The sequence below is a fragment of the Anomaloglossus baeobatrachus genome, chromosome 1 (genome assembly GCF_048569485.1).
Source record: "Anomaloglossus baeobatrachus isolate aAnoBae1 chromosome 1, aAnoBae1.hap1, whole genome shotgun sequence".
In the NCBI taxonomy this organism is placed as follows: Eukaryota; Metazoa; Chordata; class Amphibia; order Anura; family Aromobatidae; genus Anomaloglossus; species Anomaloglossus baeobatrachus.
In genome coordinates this window covers 858,607,526-858,620,190 of record NC_134353.1, presented here as the reverse complement: position 1 = coordinate 858,620,190, position 12,665 = coordinate 858,607,526, and the positions used below count along the sequence as shown (strand labels likewise).

The 12,665-nt window shown below is 43.8% G+C and overlaps 1 protein-coding gene across 2 annotated transcripts in view; it reads left to right on the top strand.

The window, feature by feature from the left end:
* Positions 1-12,665, top strand: part of AP3B1 (adaptor related protein complex 3 subunit beta 1) — a 350,885-nt gene that overhangs the window by 270,492 nt on the left and 67,728 nt on the right. The gene's annotated exons all lie outside the window — the stretch shown is intronic.

Here is a 12,665-nt window from a genome sequence, read left to right as displayed (position 1 = left end):
GACTGTAGAAGAAAACAAGAGTTCCAGCTTCTGCAAATGATTGAGATAAAAATAATTTTTATTCCAATATTATTAATAAAATGATTTGTCTATACCATGATGGAAAATGAAGAGAGAGAGTAGGAAGCACAAGGCCACGTGTTTCAAGGCTTGACAAAGAACGTGGGATTTCATTCGACACATTGCTTTGTACTTCCTGATCTCTCTCTTCATCTTCCACCATGGTATAGACAAGTGTTTTTTTTTTTTGTAATATTGGAATGAAGACTATATACTTACCTCAATCATTTGCCAGAAGCTGGAATCCTGGATTTCTTCGATCAGTCGTTCTCCATTGATCCAAACCAAGATGTTTAACATGACCAGAGAGTGGCCTGTTGGGTAAAAGCTAGTCAATTTTGGTAGTATTTTTGTGAATTCCAAAATTTAACAAGGGTTTGGGTGTGTATATGTGCATGTGTGTTTTTTTAACTATATATACACAGTGGAACCTTGGTTTACGAGTAACCTGTTGTGCGAACATTTCGCTATACGAGCAAAGCTTGCTGTAAATTTGTAACTCTGTTTACGAGCAATGCTTTGCTGTACGAGAAAATACTCACCGCATTCACTTCCGGTTCCGTACTTTAAGCACGCTCTGACCCGCTCTTTCAGTCCGCACACACATACAAATTATGCTCACCTACCCTCCGTTCCCTCGGCGGGCTCTTCCCTGGTTCTTGCAGTCCGCAGGTATGTGGATCCAGAAACGATGGCGCCGATGCAGAGGCTGCCGTTGTCAGTGCTTCCCAATGGCAGTGTGCTGACCAATCAGAGACAAGCCTTTGACGTAATCTGCTGAAGCGTTGACAGTGGCAGCTGCTGCATTGGTCGCGATGGTTACCGGATCCACATGCCTGCAGACTGCAAGAACCAAGGAAGAGGCTGCCAAGGGAACGGAGGATAGGTGAGCATAATATGTGTCTGTGTTTTTGCATGTGTGGAATGGCACAATAGGGGACCAGGATGGGACATGCTACAAGTTGTGGAACAAATTGTCTGAGTTTCAATTATTTCCTATGGGAAATTTTTGCTTTGCTGTACGAGTAATTTGGTTTATGAGCACACTCACAGAATGAATTGTCCTTGTAAACCAAGGTTCCACTGTGTATGTATATATGCATATGTGTGTGTGTGTGTGTGTGTGTATGTATATATATATATGTACAGTACAGACCAAAAGTTTGGACACACCATCTCTAGAACAACTGTTAAGAGGAGACTTTGTGCAGCAGGCCTTCATGGTAAAATAGCTGCTAGGAAACCACTGCTAAGGACAGGCAACAAGCAGAAGAGACTTGTTTGGGCTAAAGAATACAAGGAATGGACATTAGACCAGTGGAAATCTGTGCTTTGGTATGATGAGTCCAAATTTCAGATCTTTGGATCCAACCACCGTGTCTTTGTAGAAAAGGGTGAACGGATGGACTCTACATATAACCTAAAAAAAAGTTTCCAGAAACTGAACGGTCCAAAAGCAATGAAACCTAAAAAATGTAGTAACCCCAATAAGGGTGTAGAAGAGTGTAAAGAAAAGGGTACATGAAAAAAGGACCACAGGAAATATCAAGTTAAATACAAAATAAATGTATTAAATACAAGGTAATACAGGAGTGCACAGTGGTGGCAGGAGAATAAGGAAAAACAACTGCACAGAAAACAACCCACAAAGATTCCTGGACTAGCCACAAGATGGCAGTAAAGCCTGCTAGCAAGCTATTATATAAATATGAAGTGAATGTTCAAAAATACAATAGCTCAAAAACCGGCACAGAGGGAAAAGTAAGGAGCTGATGGTAACAAGATCTGTAAGATCTCATAAATAGTACCCTCAATGGAAGGCAGCAAGAACGGCCTAAGGTATATTACCTTGCGTCATGTACAAAGCAGGAAAATCAGGCAGACCAGGTGTGGGGGCGGGGCCTCGACGCGCGTTTCACCGGAAGGCTTCGTCAGGAGGCGTCAAAAGAACACATGGAATGGACATTAGACCAGTGGAAATCTGTGCTTTGGTATGATGAGTCCAAATTTCAGATCTTTGGATCCAACCACCGTGTCTTTGTAGAAAAGGGTGAACGGATGGACTCTACATATAACCTAAAAAAAAGTTTCCAGAAACTGAACGGTCCAAAAGCAATGAAACCTAAAAAATGTAGTAACCCCAATAAGGGTGTAGAAGAGTGTAAAGAAAAGGGTACATGAAAAAAGGACCACAGGAAATATCAAGTTAAATACAAAATAAATGTATTAAATACAAGGTAATACAGGAGTGCACAGTGGTGGCAGGAGAATAAGGAAAAACAACTGCACAGAAAACAACCCACAAAGATTCCTGGACTAGCCACAAGATGGCAGTAAAGCCTGCTAGCAAGCTATTATATAAATATGAAGTGAATGTTCAAAAATACAATAGCTCAAAAACCGGCACAGAGGGAAAAGTAAGGAGCTGATGGTAACAAGATCTGTAAGATCTCATAAATAGTACCCTCAATGGAAGGCAGCAAGAACGGCCTAAGGTATATTACCTTGCGTCATGTACAAAGCAGGAAAATCAGGCAGACCAGGTGTGGGGGCGGGGCCTCGACGCGCGTTTCACCGGAAGGCTTCGTCAGGAGGCGTCAAAAGAACACATGGAATGGACATTAGACCAGTGGAAATCTGTGCTTTGGTATGATGAGTCCAAATTTCAGATCTTTGGATCCAACCACCGTGTCTTTGTAGAAAAGGTGAACGGATGGACTCTACATGCCTGGTTCCCACCGTGAAGCATGGAGGAGGAGGTGTGAGGGTGCTTTGCTGGTGACACTGTTGGGGATTTATTTAAAATTGAAGGCATACAGAACCAGCATGCTTACTACAGCATCTTGCGGCGTGCTATTCCATCCGGTTTGTGTTTAGTTGGACCATCATTTATTTTTCAACAGGACAATGACCCCAAACACACCTCCAGGCTGTGTAAGGGCTATTTGACTAAGAAGGAGAGTGGTGGGGTGCTACGCCAGATGACCTGGTCTCCAGTCGCCAGACCTGAACCCAATCGAGGTGGGCTGGACCGCAGAGTGAAGGCAAAAGGGCCAACAAGTGCTAAGCATCTCTGGGAACTCCTTCAAGACTGTTGGAAAACCATTTCCAGTGACTACCTCTTGAAGCTCATCAAGAGCATGCCAAGAGTGTGCAAAGTAGTAATGAAAGCAAAAGGTGGCTACTTTAAAGAACGTAGAATATAAGACATATTTTCAGTTGCTTCACACTTTTTTTTAAGTATTGCATTCCACAATGTTTTAATTCACAGTTTTGATGCCTTCAATGTGAAAATAAAGAAAACTCTTTGAATGAGAATGTGTGTCCAAACTTTTGGTGTGTATAAATGTGTGTGTTTATATATAATATATATATATATATATATATATATATATATATATATATATATATATATATATGTGTATGTGTATAAGATCTGTATATTCGTGTGCACATAAGTCTTTTACATACTCGTGGAAAAGAACAGCTAGTGTTCATGGTTAAAGGGCCTTGAGATCCAATAAGATTTATTAGGGTGCTAATTAAAGAAAATGACAACGCTGGTATATTACTCGGATGATTCATCCTGTGCAATATCCACAAAAATTGCAGCTTCACATATTTCATATGGCCAATCCTGTCATGAATGAAGGAGCTCTGTGCTTCTGTCTGCGGTGACATAAAGGATAATAGGAAAACCGCTGTTTCATTAATCCCGTATATGTTCATGGCAAATTAGACTGATGACTGCTGTATATTTGACTGTCCTGTTAATGGTCCATTAATGTTAAGTAAGGAATTTTCTGAGTTTGAAAAAAAAAATAAAAATGACTGAATTCCATACATTTCTATAATATGGTAAATTGAAGGCTACTTCCAGCATCCTCTCCCTATGTGTAGCCTTATAGAGGACATGGAAAGATGTGGTCAAGATAGAATAACCCGTTTAGGAAACTTTAAAAGGGATTACCTGGACTATTTTTTTTTGGACTTTTTATTTTTTTCTTACAGTCCTAAGAACTCATAGACAGGTAGTTACTAAGTCAGTACATGCCTGATCTGCCCAATGCCAGCTCAGAGTAGTGAGATACTGCTGATGCCGGCAATTCTGCTGTTTTGACCTCACACCAACAGATCTGCTCTTCCAGGCTGCTCTGTCACCAGGGCGGGACTGAAGACATCTTGCAGGCTTCCTGTAGATGGGGTACTGGCTGTCAATCCGCATGAGATTGGCAGTGATGCGCCATTGACAGCACAGAAGAGTAGCAGCTGCTCTGTCATCATGACCTCAACGAAAGCCACAGAATAAACAGCAGGCAAGAGCGGTCTATGACAGCCATGAGCCGACAGAGATCAGCACTGCGCAAAACAAGCAGGTAGTATGCAACTACCTGCCTGAAGTTCTTAGGCCCATAAGAAACAATAAATAAAATGGATCCTGATAACTACTTTTTATGCCAACACCCCAGTATGAAGACTTAAAAATCCTTACATTATATTTCCTATTCCTATTGAATCCACGTCTGGCTTTGACTAAAATACGAGGGGCTGCTGATAAGTCTGTCTTTATCCAGAAAGAAACGAGATAGGATGATGAAACTACATTTATTCCACATACTCTCCACTGATGACAACACACTTCCTACATCGGTATTCCAAGTTCTGTAAGCCTAGCAAAAAGAAGGATTTTGGTTGTGCCTCAAACCAGGCATCTGTAGCAGCCATGTCATCAGAAATGGTCTGAAATTCGATACTCTTGAGGTGTTTCTTCAGGTTTAGATGATAGTCTGAGGGAGCTAGATCTCGAGAATAAGGTGGCTGGTCAACCAGCTGGAAGCCCAGCTGTGCCAGTCTTGCCGTGGTCGCTTGTGCATTGTGAGAAGAGGCGTTGTCTTACAGGAACAAGATTCCTGTGGACAGCTTGCCGCGCCTTTTGGCCTTCAGAGCTGTCTTCAGTTGGTCCAAAAGTTCAATGTAATACCTTGCATTGATGGTGGAACCCTTTTGAAGGTTGTCCGCTAGCAGCACGCCCTCGTTATCCCAGAACAGACACCATCACCTTAGTGGCTGATTTTTGCACCTTGAACTTCTTTGGATGATGAGAACCACTGTGCCTCCACTCTTTTGACTGCTCCTTGTTTTCAGGGTCATACAAATAAATCCAGGTCTCATCCATAGTGACCGGTCGATCCAGGAAGTTCTTATCAGTCTGGAAATGCTGACAAATGGACCAGGAAGTTTTCACTCGCATGCTTCTCTGATCTGTTGTCAAACATTTGGGGACCCACTTGCAGATAGCTTCCTCATGTCAAAATATTCATGAATAATGAGACAAACACATTCACGGGAAATCCCCATGATGTCTGCTATTGCTTTAGCTGAAATTCGTGGATTCTGCAGTATGAGGTTGTGCACAGCATCGACAATCTCCGGAATAACAACCACTCTTGGTCGTCCAGGACGTTCCTCATCATTGGTACTGAAGTGGAAACCCAGTTCTTAACTGTGGAATATGAAGGGCATTGATCCCCCAATGTCTGCGACTTATAACCATGAATATCCTTTGCGGACTTTCCTTGCAGAAAAAAGAATTTTATCACTCCTCTGCTTCCAGTTGCTGGGAATATTGCATTAGACTCTGTCATGTTGTTTTCCCCGCTTACGTAGAACACTGTTACCATAAGCAACAAACACAAAATTTTGAAAAGATATATTAGACACATAAGGCTTTCATATATTAGACACATAAGGCTTTCATGTGTTGTAACATTCGTTACCATAGAAACAAAAAAGATCACAGTTAAAGACTTATCAGCAGCCCCTTGTATATTGCTTGAAAAACAGCTGTTATAAAAAAAAAAAATATTTTAAAACATCCTAAATGAGCATAGATGAGAGAAGCCCTTGAGTTAGTAAAAATATAGATAGATAGATAGATAGATAGATATATCTAGATAGATAGATATATCTAGATAGATATAGATATATATAGATAGATATAGATATATATAGATAGATATAGATATATATATATATATATATATATATATATATATATATACCGTATTTTTCGCTTTATAAGACGCACCTGATTATAAGACGCACCCCCAAATTTGGTGAAGGAATAGAGAATTTTTTAATAAATGGGGTCCGTCTTATAATGCCAGTGTCCGTCTGACAAATCATATAGGGTATATGTCCCTCATAGCCCCCCCCATCCTAAAATTAGCCCTCTGAATCTGGATATGGCCCAGTGATGCCACATGTCCCCTATGCCTGGCACACATCCTCTATGGCTGGCACACAGCCCACTGTGGCTGGCACACGGCCCACTGTGGCTGGCACACGGCCCACTGTGGCGGCACACGGCCCACTGTGGCGGCACACGGCCCACTGTGGCGGCACACGGCCCACTGTGGCGGCACACGGCCCACTGTGGCGGCACACGGCCCACTGTGGCGGCACACGGCCCACTGTGGCGGCACACGGCCCCATGTGGCGGCACACGGCCCCATGTGGCTGCACACGGCCCCATGTGGCTGCACACGGCCCCATGTGGCTGCACACGGCCCCATGTGGCTGCACACGGCCCACTATTGCTGGCACATGGCCCCATGTGGCGGCACATGGCCCACTATTGCTGGCACATGGCCTCATGTGGCTGCACACGGCCCACTATTGCTGGCACATGGCCCCATGTGGCTGCACACGGCCCCATGTGGCTGCACACAGCCCACTATTGCTGGCACATGGCCTCATGTGGCTGCACACGGCCCACTATTGCTGGCACATGGCCCCATGTGGCTGCACACGGCCCCATGTGGCTGCACACAGCCCACTATTGCTGGCACATGGCCCCATGTGGCGGCACACGGCCCCATGTGGCTGCACACAGCCCACTATTGCTGGCACATGGCCCCATGTGGCGGCACCCGGCCCCATGTGGCGGCACACGGCCCCATGTGGCTGCACACGGCCCCATGTGGCTGCACACAGCCCACTATTGCTGGCACATGGCCCCATGTGGCGGCACATGGCCCCATGTGGTGGCACACGGCCCCATGTGGCTGCACACAGCCCACTATTGCTGGCACATGGCCCCATGTGGCGGCACATGGCCCCATGTGGCTGCACACAGCCCACTATTGCTGGCACATGGCCCCATGTGGCGGCACCCGGCCCCATGTGGCGGCACCCGGCCCCATGTGGCGGCACACTGCCCCATGTGGCGGCACACGGCCCCATGTGGCGGCACACGGCCCCATGTGGCTGCACACGGCCCACTATTGCTGGCACATGGCCCCATGTGGCGGCACACGGCCCACTATTGCTGGCACATGGCCCCATGTGGCGGCACACGGCCCCATGTAGCGGCACATGGCCCACTATTGCTGGCACACAGCTCCCTGTGTTATATATCGCCCCATGCTGCTGCTTTTAGGAAAATAAACTTTCCTTACCTTCTCCAGCATTGTCCTGTCTGTGTCCCCTCCTCGGGGTTGATCTCCAGCCTCCTGCATTTCCTGGTTCAAGGCCGGTCATGTGATCGGCACGGCAGAGTGAAATCTCTTGTGCCTTATCACAGCAGCAGGAGGGAGGCCTGGCAGACACGCTGGAGGAGGTGAGTAAAAAGTTTATTATTTTACTGTTTGCAGCAGCATAGGGGACATAGCTAACACGGGGGAGGGGGCATGTGCAATCAAAGAAGGGGCAGGCAGATATAATATACACTGCTGCCCCAGCCTATCGCCGCGGTGCACTTTCAGCACCATGGTGGTGGACAGCAGCTGTGCATATTATATGAGCGGGTGCAGGAGATCAAAGGCTTCTGCTCCCAGCTTTCATAAGTCCCCCAGCAGAGCTCCAGAGCTGCCCGCACCTCCCCTGGACTCTGTAGTGTGTGTATATATATATATATATACACCCCCCCCCCGTATATTCGGATTATAAGACGCACCCCCTACTTTCCCCCAAAATTTGGGGGAACAAAAGTGCGTCTTATAAAGCGAAAAATACGGTATATATATATACATATATATATATACAGTTAGGTCCAGAAATATTTGGACAGTGACACAATTTTCGCGAGTTGGGCTCTGCATGCCACCACATTGGATTTGAAATGAAACCTCTACAACAGAATTCAAGTGCAGATTGTAACGTTTAATTTGAAGGTTTGAACAAAAATATCTGATAGAAATTGTAGGAATTGTACACATTTCTTTACAAACACTCCACATTTTAGGAGGTCAAAAGTAATTGGACAAATAAACCAAACCCAAACAAAATATTTTTATTTTCAATATTTTGTTGCGAATCCTTTGGAGGCAATCACTGCCTTAAGTCTGGAACCCATGGACATCACCAAACGCTGGGTTTCCTCCTTCTTAATGCTTTGCCAGGCCTTTACAGCCGCAGCCTTCAGGTCTTGCTTGTTTGTGGGTCTTTCCGTCTTAAGACTGGATTTGAGCAAGTGAAATGCATGCTCAATTGGGTTAAGATCTGGTGATTGACTTGGCCATTGCAGAATGTTCCACTTTTTTGCACTCATGAACTCCTGGGTAGCTTTGGCTGTATGCTTGGGGTCATTGTCCATCTGTACTATGAAGCGCCGTCCGATCAACTTTGCGGCCTTTGGCTGAATCTGGGCTGAAAGTATATCCCGGTACACTTCAGAATTCATCCGGCTACTCTTGTCTGCTGTTATGTCATCAATAAACACAAGTGACCCAGTGCCATTGAAAGCCATGCATGCCCATGCCATCACGTTGCCTCCACCATGTTTTACAGAGGATGTGGTGTGCCTTGGATCATGTGCCGTTCCCTTTCTTCTCCAAACTTTTTTCTTCCCATCATTCTGGTACAGGTTGATCTTTGTCTCATCTGTCCATAGAATACTTTTCCAGAACTGAGCCGGCTTCATGAGGTGTTTTTCAGCAAATTTAACTCTGGCCTGTCTATTTTTGGAATTGATGAATGGTTTGCATCTAGATGTGAACCCTTTGTATTTACTTTCATGGAGTCTTCTCTTTACTGTTGACTTAGAGACAGATACACCTACTTCACTGAGTGTGTTCTGGACTTCAGTTGATGTTGTGAACGGGTTCTTCTTCACCAAAGAAAGTATGCGGCGATCATCCACCACTGTTGTCATCCGTGGACGCCCAGGCCTTTTTGAGTTCCCAAGCTCACCAGTCAATTCCTTTTTTCTCAGAATGTACCCGACTGTTGATTTTGCTACTCCAAGCATGTCTGCTATCTCTCTGATGGATTTTTTCTTTTTTTTCAGCCTCAGGATGTTCTGCTTCACCTCAATTGAGAGTTCCTTAGACCGCATGTTGTCTGGTCACAGCAACAGCTTCCAAATGTAAAACCACACACCTGTAATCAACCCCAGACCTTTTAACTACTTCATTGATTACAGGTTAACGAGGGAGACGCCTTCAGAGTTAATTGCAGCCCTTAGAGTCCCTTGTCCAATTACTTTTGGTCCCTTTAAAAAGAGGAGGCTATGCATTACAGAGCTATGATTTGGATGTGAAAACTCTCATATTGCAGCTGGGAGTGTGCACTTTCAGCCCATATTATATATATAATTGTATTTCTGAACATGTTTTTGTAAACAGCTAAAATAACAAAACTTGTGTCACTGTCCAAATATTTCTGGACCTAACTGTGTATGTATGTATGTGTATATATATGTGTATATATATATATATATATATATATATATATATATATATATATATATATATATATATATGTGTTATATATATGTTATATATAGATATACACAGTTGGACGGTTGGACAAAATAATGGAGACACCTGGAAACAGGACACATAAACAAAAGTTGGTTTAATATGGTGTAGGTCCACCTTTTGCGGCGATTACAGCCTCAATTCTCCGAGGTATGGATTCATACAAGGTGTGAATTGTTTCCAAAGGAATTTTAGCCCATTCTGCAGTTAAAACCCCCCCAGTTCTTTGAGCGACGATGGTGGCGGAAATCGACGTCTAACTTGAATCTCTAAAATAGACCATAAATGCTCAATAATGTTGAGGTCTGGGGATTGTGGATTGGGGATTGTGGGGGCCAGATGAGATGCTCAACTTCATTAGAATGTTCCTCGTGCCATGCTTTAACGATTCTAGCCATATGAATTGGTGCGTTATCCTGAAAGATGGCGTTCCCCTCTAGGAACAGTACTTCAACCATGGGATGCACTTGGTCGCCCAAAATGCCTAAATAATCTCGTCTGTTAATTCTTCCATGAAGGGATATCATTGACCCGGCGGATCTCCACGAAATAGCATCCCAGATCATCACAGAACCTCCGCCATGTTTTACGGTTGGGATAAGGCAGTCTGGATGGAATGCTTCTTTCGGCTGTCTCCAAACGTACACTCGGCCGGAGGTCGGAAAAAGGGTAAACTGTGATTTGCCTGAGAATACACATGTTTCCACTGCTCTGGTCAAGGGACCAATTCTGGAGGTTTCTACACCACTCAACGCTTGGACACATTTGTCATTGAGAGCAGTGGTTTTCTAATTGCAGCTCTTCCGTGGAATCCAGATTTGTGCAGCTCCCGACGAACAGTTTTTGTGGAAACTGGGTTCTGTAGGTGTTCATTGAGCTCAGCAGTGATTTTCGGAGTCGTGGTCTTGCTATGTTCTCACAATTCGCTTTAGAATCCGACGGTCTCTCTGTCAACTTCGACTTTCGGCCGGACCTGTGCTTTGCTGCGGACGTTTTTCCTTCTCTTTCAAACGCAGTAATTTCTTTGGATTCAGTACCTCTTGACATGCCAAGCATTTTTGCACTTTGTTAGACTAGCGCCTGCCATACGAGCACCAACAATTTGGCCTCTAAATCGGAGAGATCTGCCATTAGTATCTGGTTGTCATCAATGTTCTTACACTTCTGCAAAACAAACAGTTAATTTACATACACATATCACATAACACAAATAATCAACTACAAAACATTAACATATGTCACGGTTTGCATGTTCATAACATGTTCGAAGATTATGATGCCAAAACGGTGGGTGTTTCCATTATTTTGTCCAACCCCTGTGTGTGTGTGTATATATGTGTATGTATGTATGTATGTATGTATGTATGTATAATATATATAATTTACTTTTTTCCTCTGGTAATTTCATAAGTAACAACCTTGATACCTTAATGTTGGTGATACCATTACTCAACCCACATATAGTAGTGTTGATCAAAATAATTCACACTGCTCTGGTCCGGCATCTACTCTAGTCCTCCATGGCAATCGGGTCAGTGGAGTCTTTAGTTCTTCTGCTAACATCCTTGACCCGGAATCATGGTGTCACACTAGGTATGGGGAAGTACTACCAAGTGAACAGTCAAAGGGAAAACCCTGTGTCTAGGGAAGAGGGTGTTTGTGACCCCTGGCTTCCCTCGCCACCCTAAATAGGTTCCACGCCTATACGCCGAGCCGGATAACTGACCCTGGCTGACCTTGAAATAGGCTCTACGTAGTACGTAGGGATCAAACATCTTGCTAATTATAAGGCAAGTGTCTCTCCCTGGAAAAAGACTGCTCGTCGAAACGCGCGTAGGAGTTTCCAGACAAGACCTTTGTTTCCCTAGGTAATTATGCACTTACTCTGATGGCTTAACATATCCGTGATCATTTACACTGTTTACTATGGTAATCCCTTGATTAGATTGGTGTGTTTCCTTGGCTACTTGTTTGTGCAGGGCTAATTGTGGTGGTTACTTACCAAGTATTGACTATACAATTTCTTTTGATAATGGTTATTTCTACTTTATTACTAGGTATCTAATTCACGTACATTGCCTGCTTACTAACATCTATTTATGATCCTTTATCTGGAATCACAGTAGTCTATACACTGGGGATATTACATCAATAATTGGTTCATCATGGATATATAGTGTATTTTTTGTCTATCAAATCTTTGCTATGTACATTATTTGTGACCTCGTTGTGAAACAATCGTCTTCTGTCTTTTATTCTCTGCTGACGCCATGTCCACTTATTGATACTAGTTGTTAGTAAATTTTGAAATAATAAAATTTAATTCTTTATATGTCGTGTAGCGCAATTTTTTTGTATGATGTAGTACGTAGGGAGTGGATGGGATGAGTGCTTAGTCAACCCACTAAGCTCTAAAGAACACAAAAAGGTAAATACAGGTTAGTAAACAAATTTATTTCCAGATGAGTCAGGGAGAGGTGAGCAAGTGCAATAACAACAAAGTTTCTGCAGGTGAATAATACTAGCTGACTGCTTGCAATGAAGACTTGTTAAGCGTATTCGACCTATCACCAGCACAGAGTAAGTGGGTATGAGGATATTTTAAGACCCAAAGGGAAGTGCTGAAGATTAACAGCTGAAAAGGTGAGGAAATCTGCCAGATCTTAAAGAGCAGAGGATAAACCCCAAAGGAGGGAGAAAGGGAAAGTCAGGGAGCAGCTTGTGTAGCCAAATGCTGCCACCTTCTATAGCCGGAAACTACAGGACTGTCTGTCATGCGTGACATACCCGTGACACATGGGCATCTCTGGCATTTCATAGACCTCATGACATAAGTCATAACGC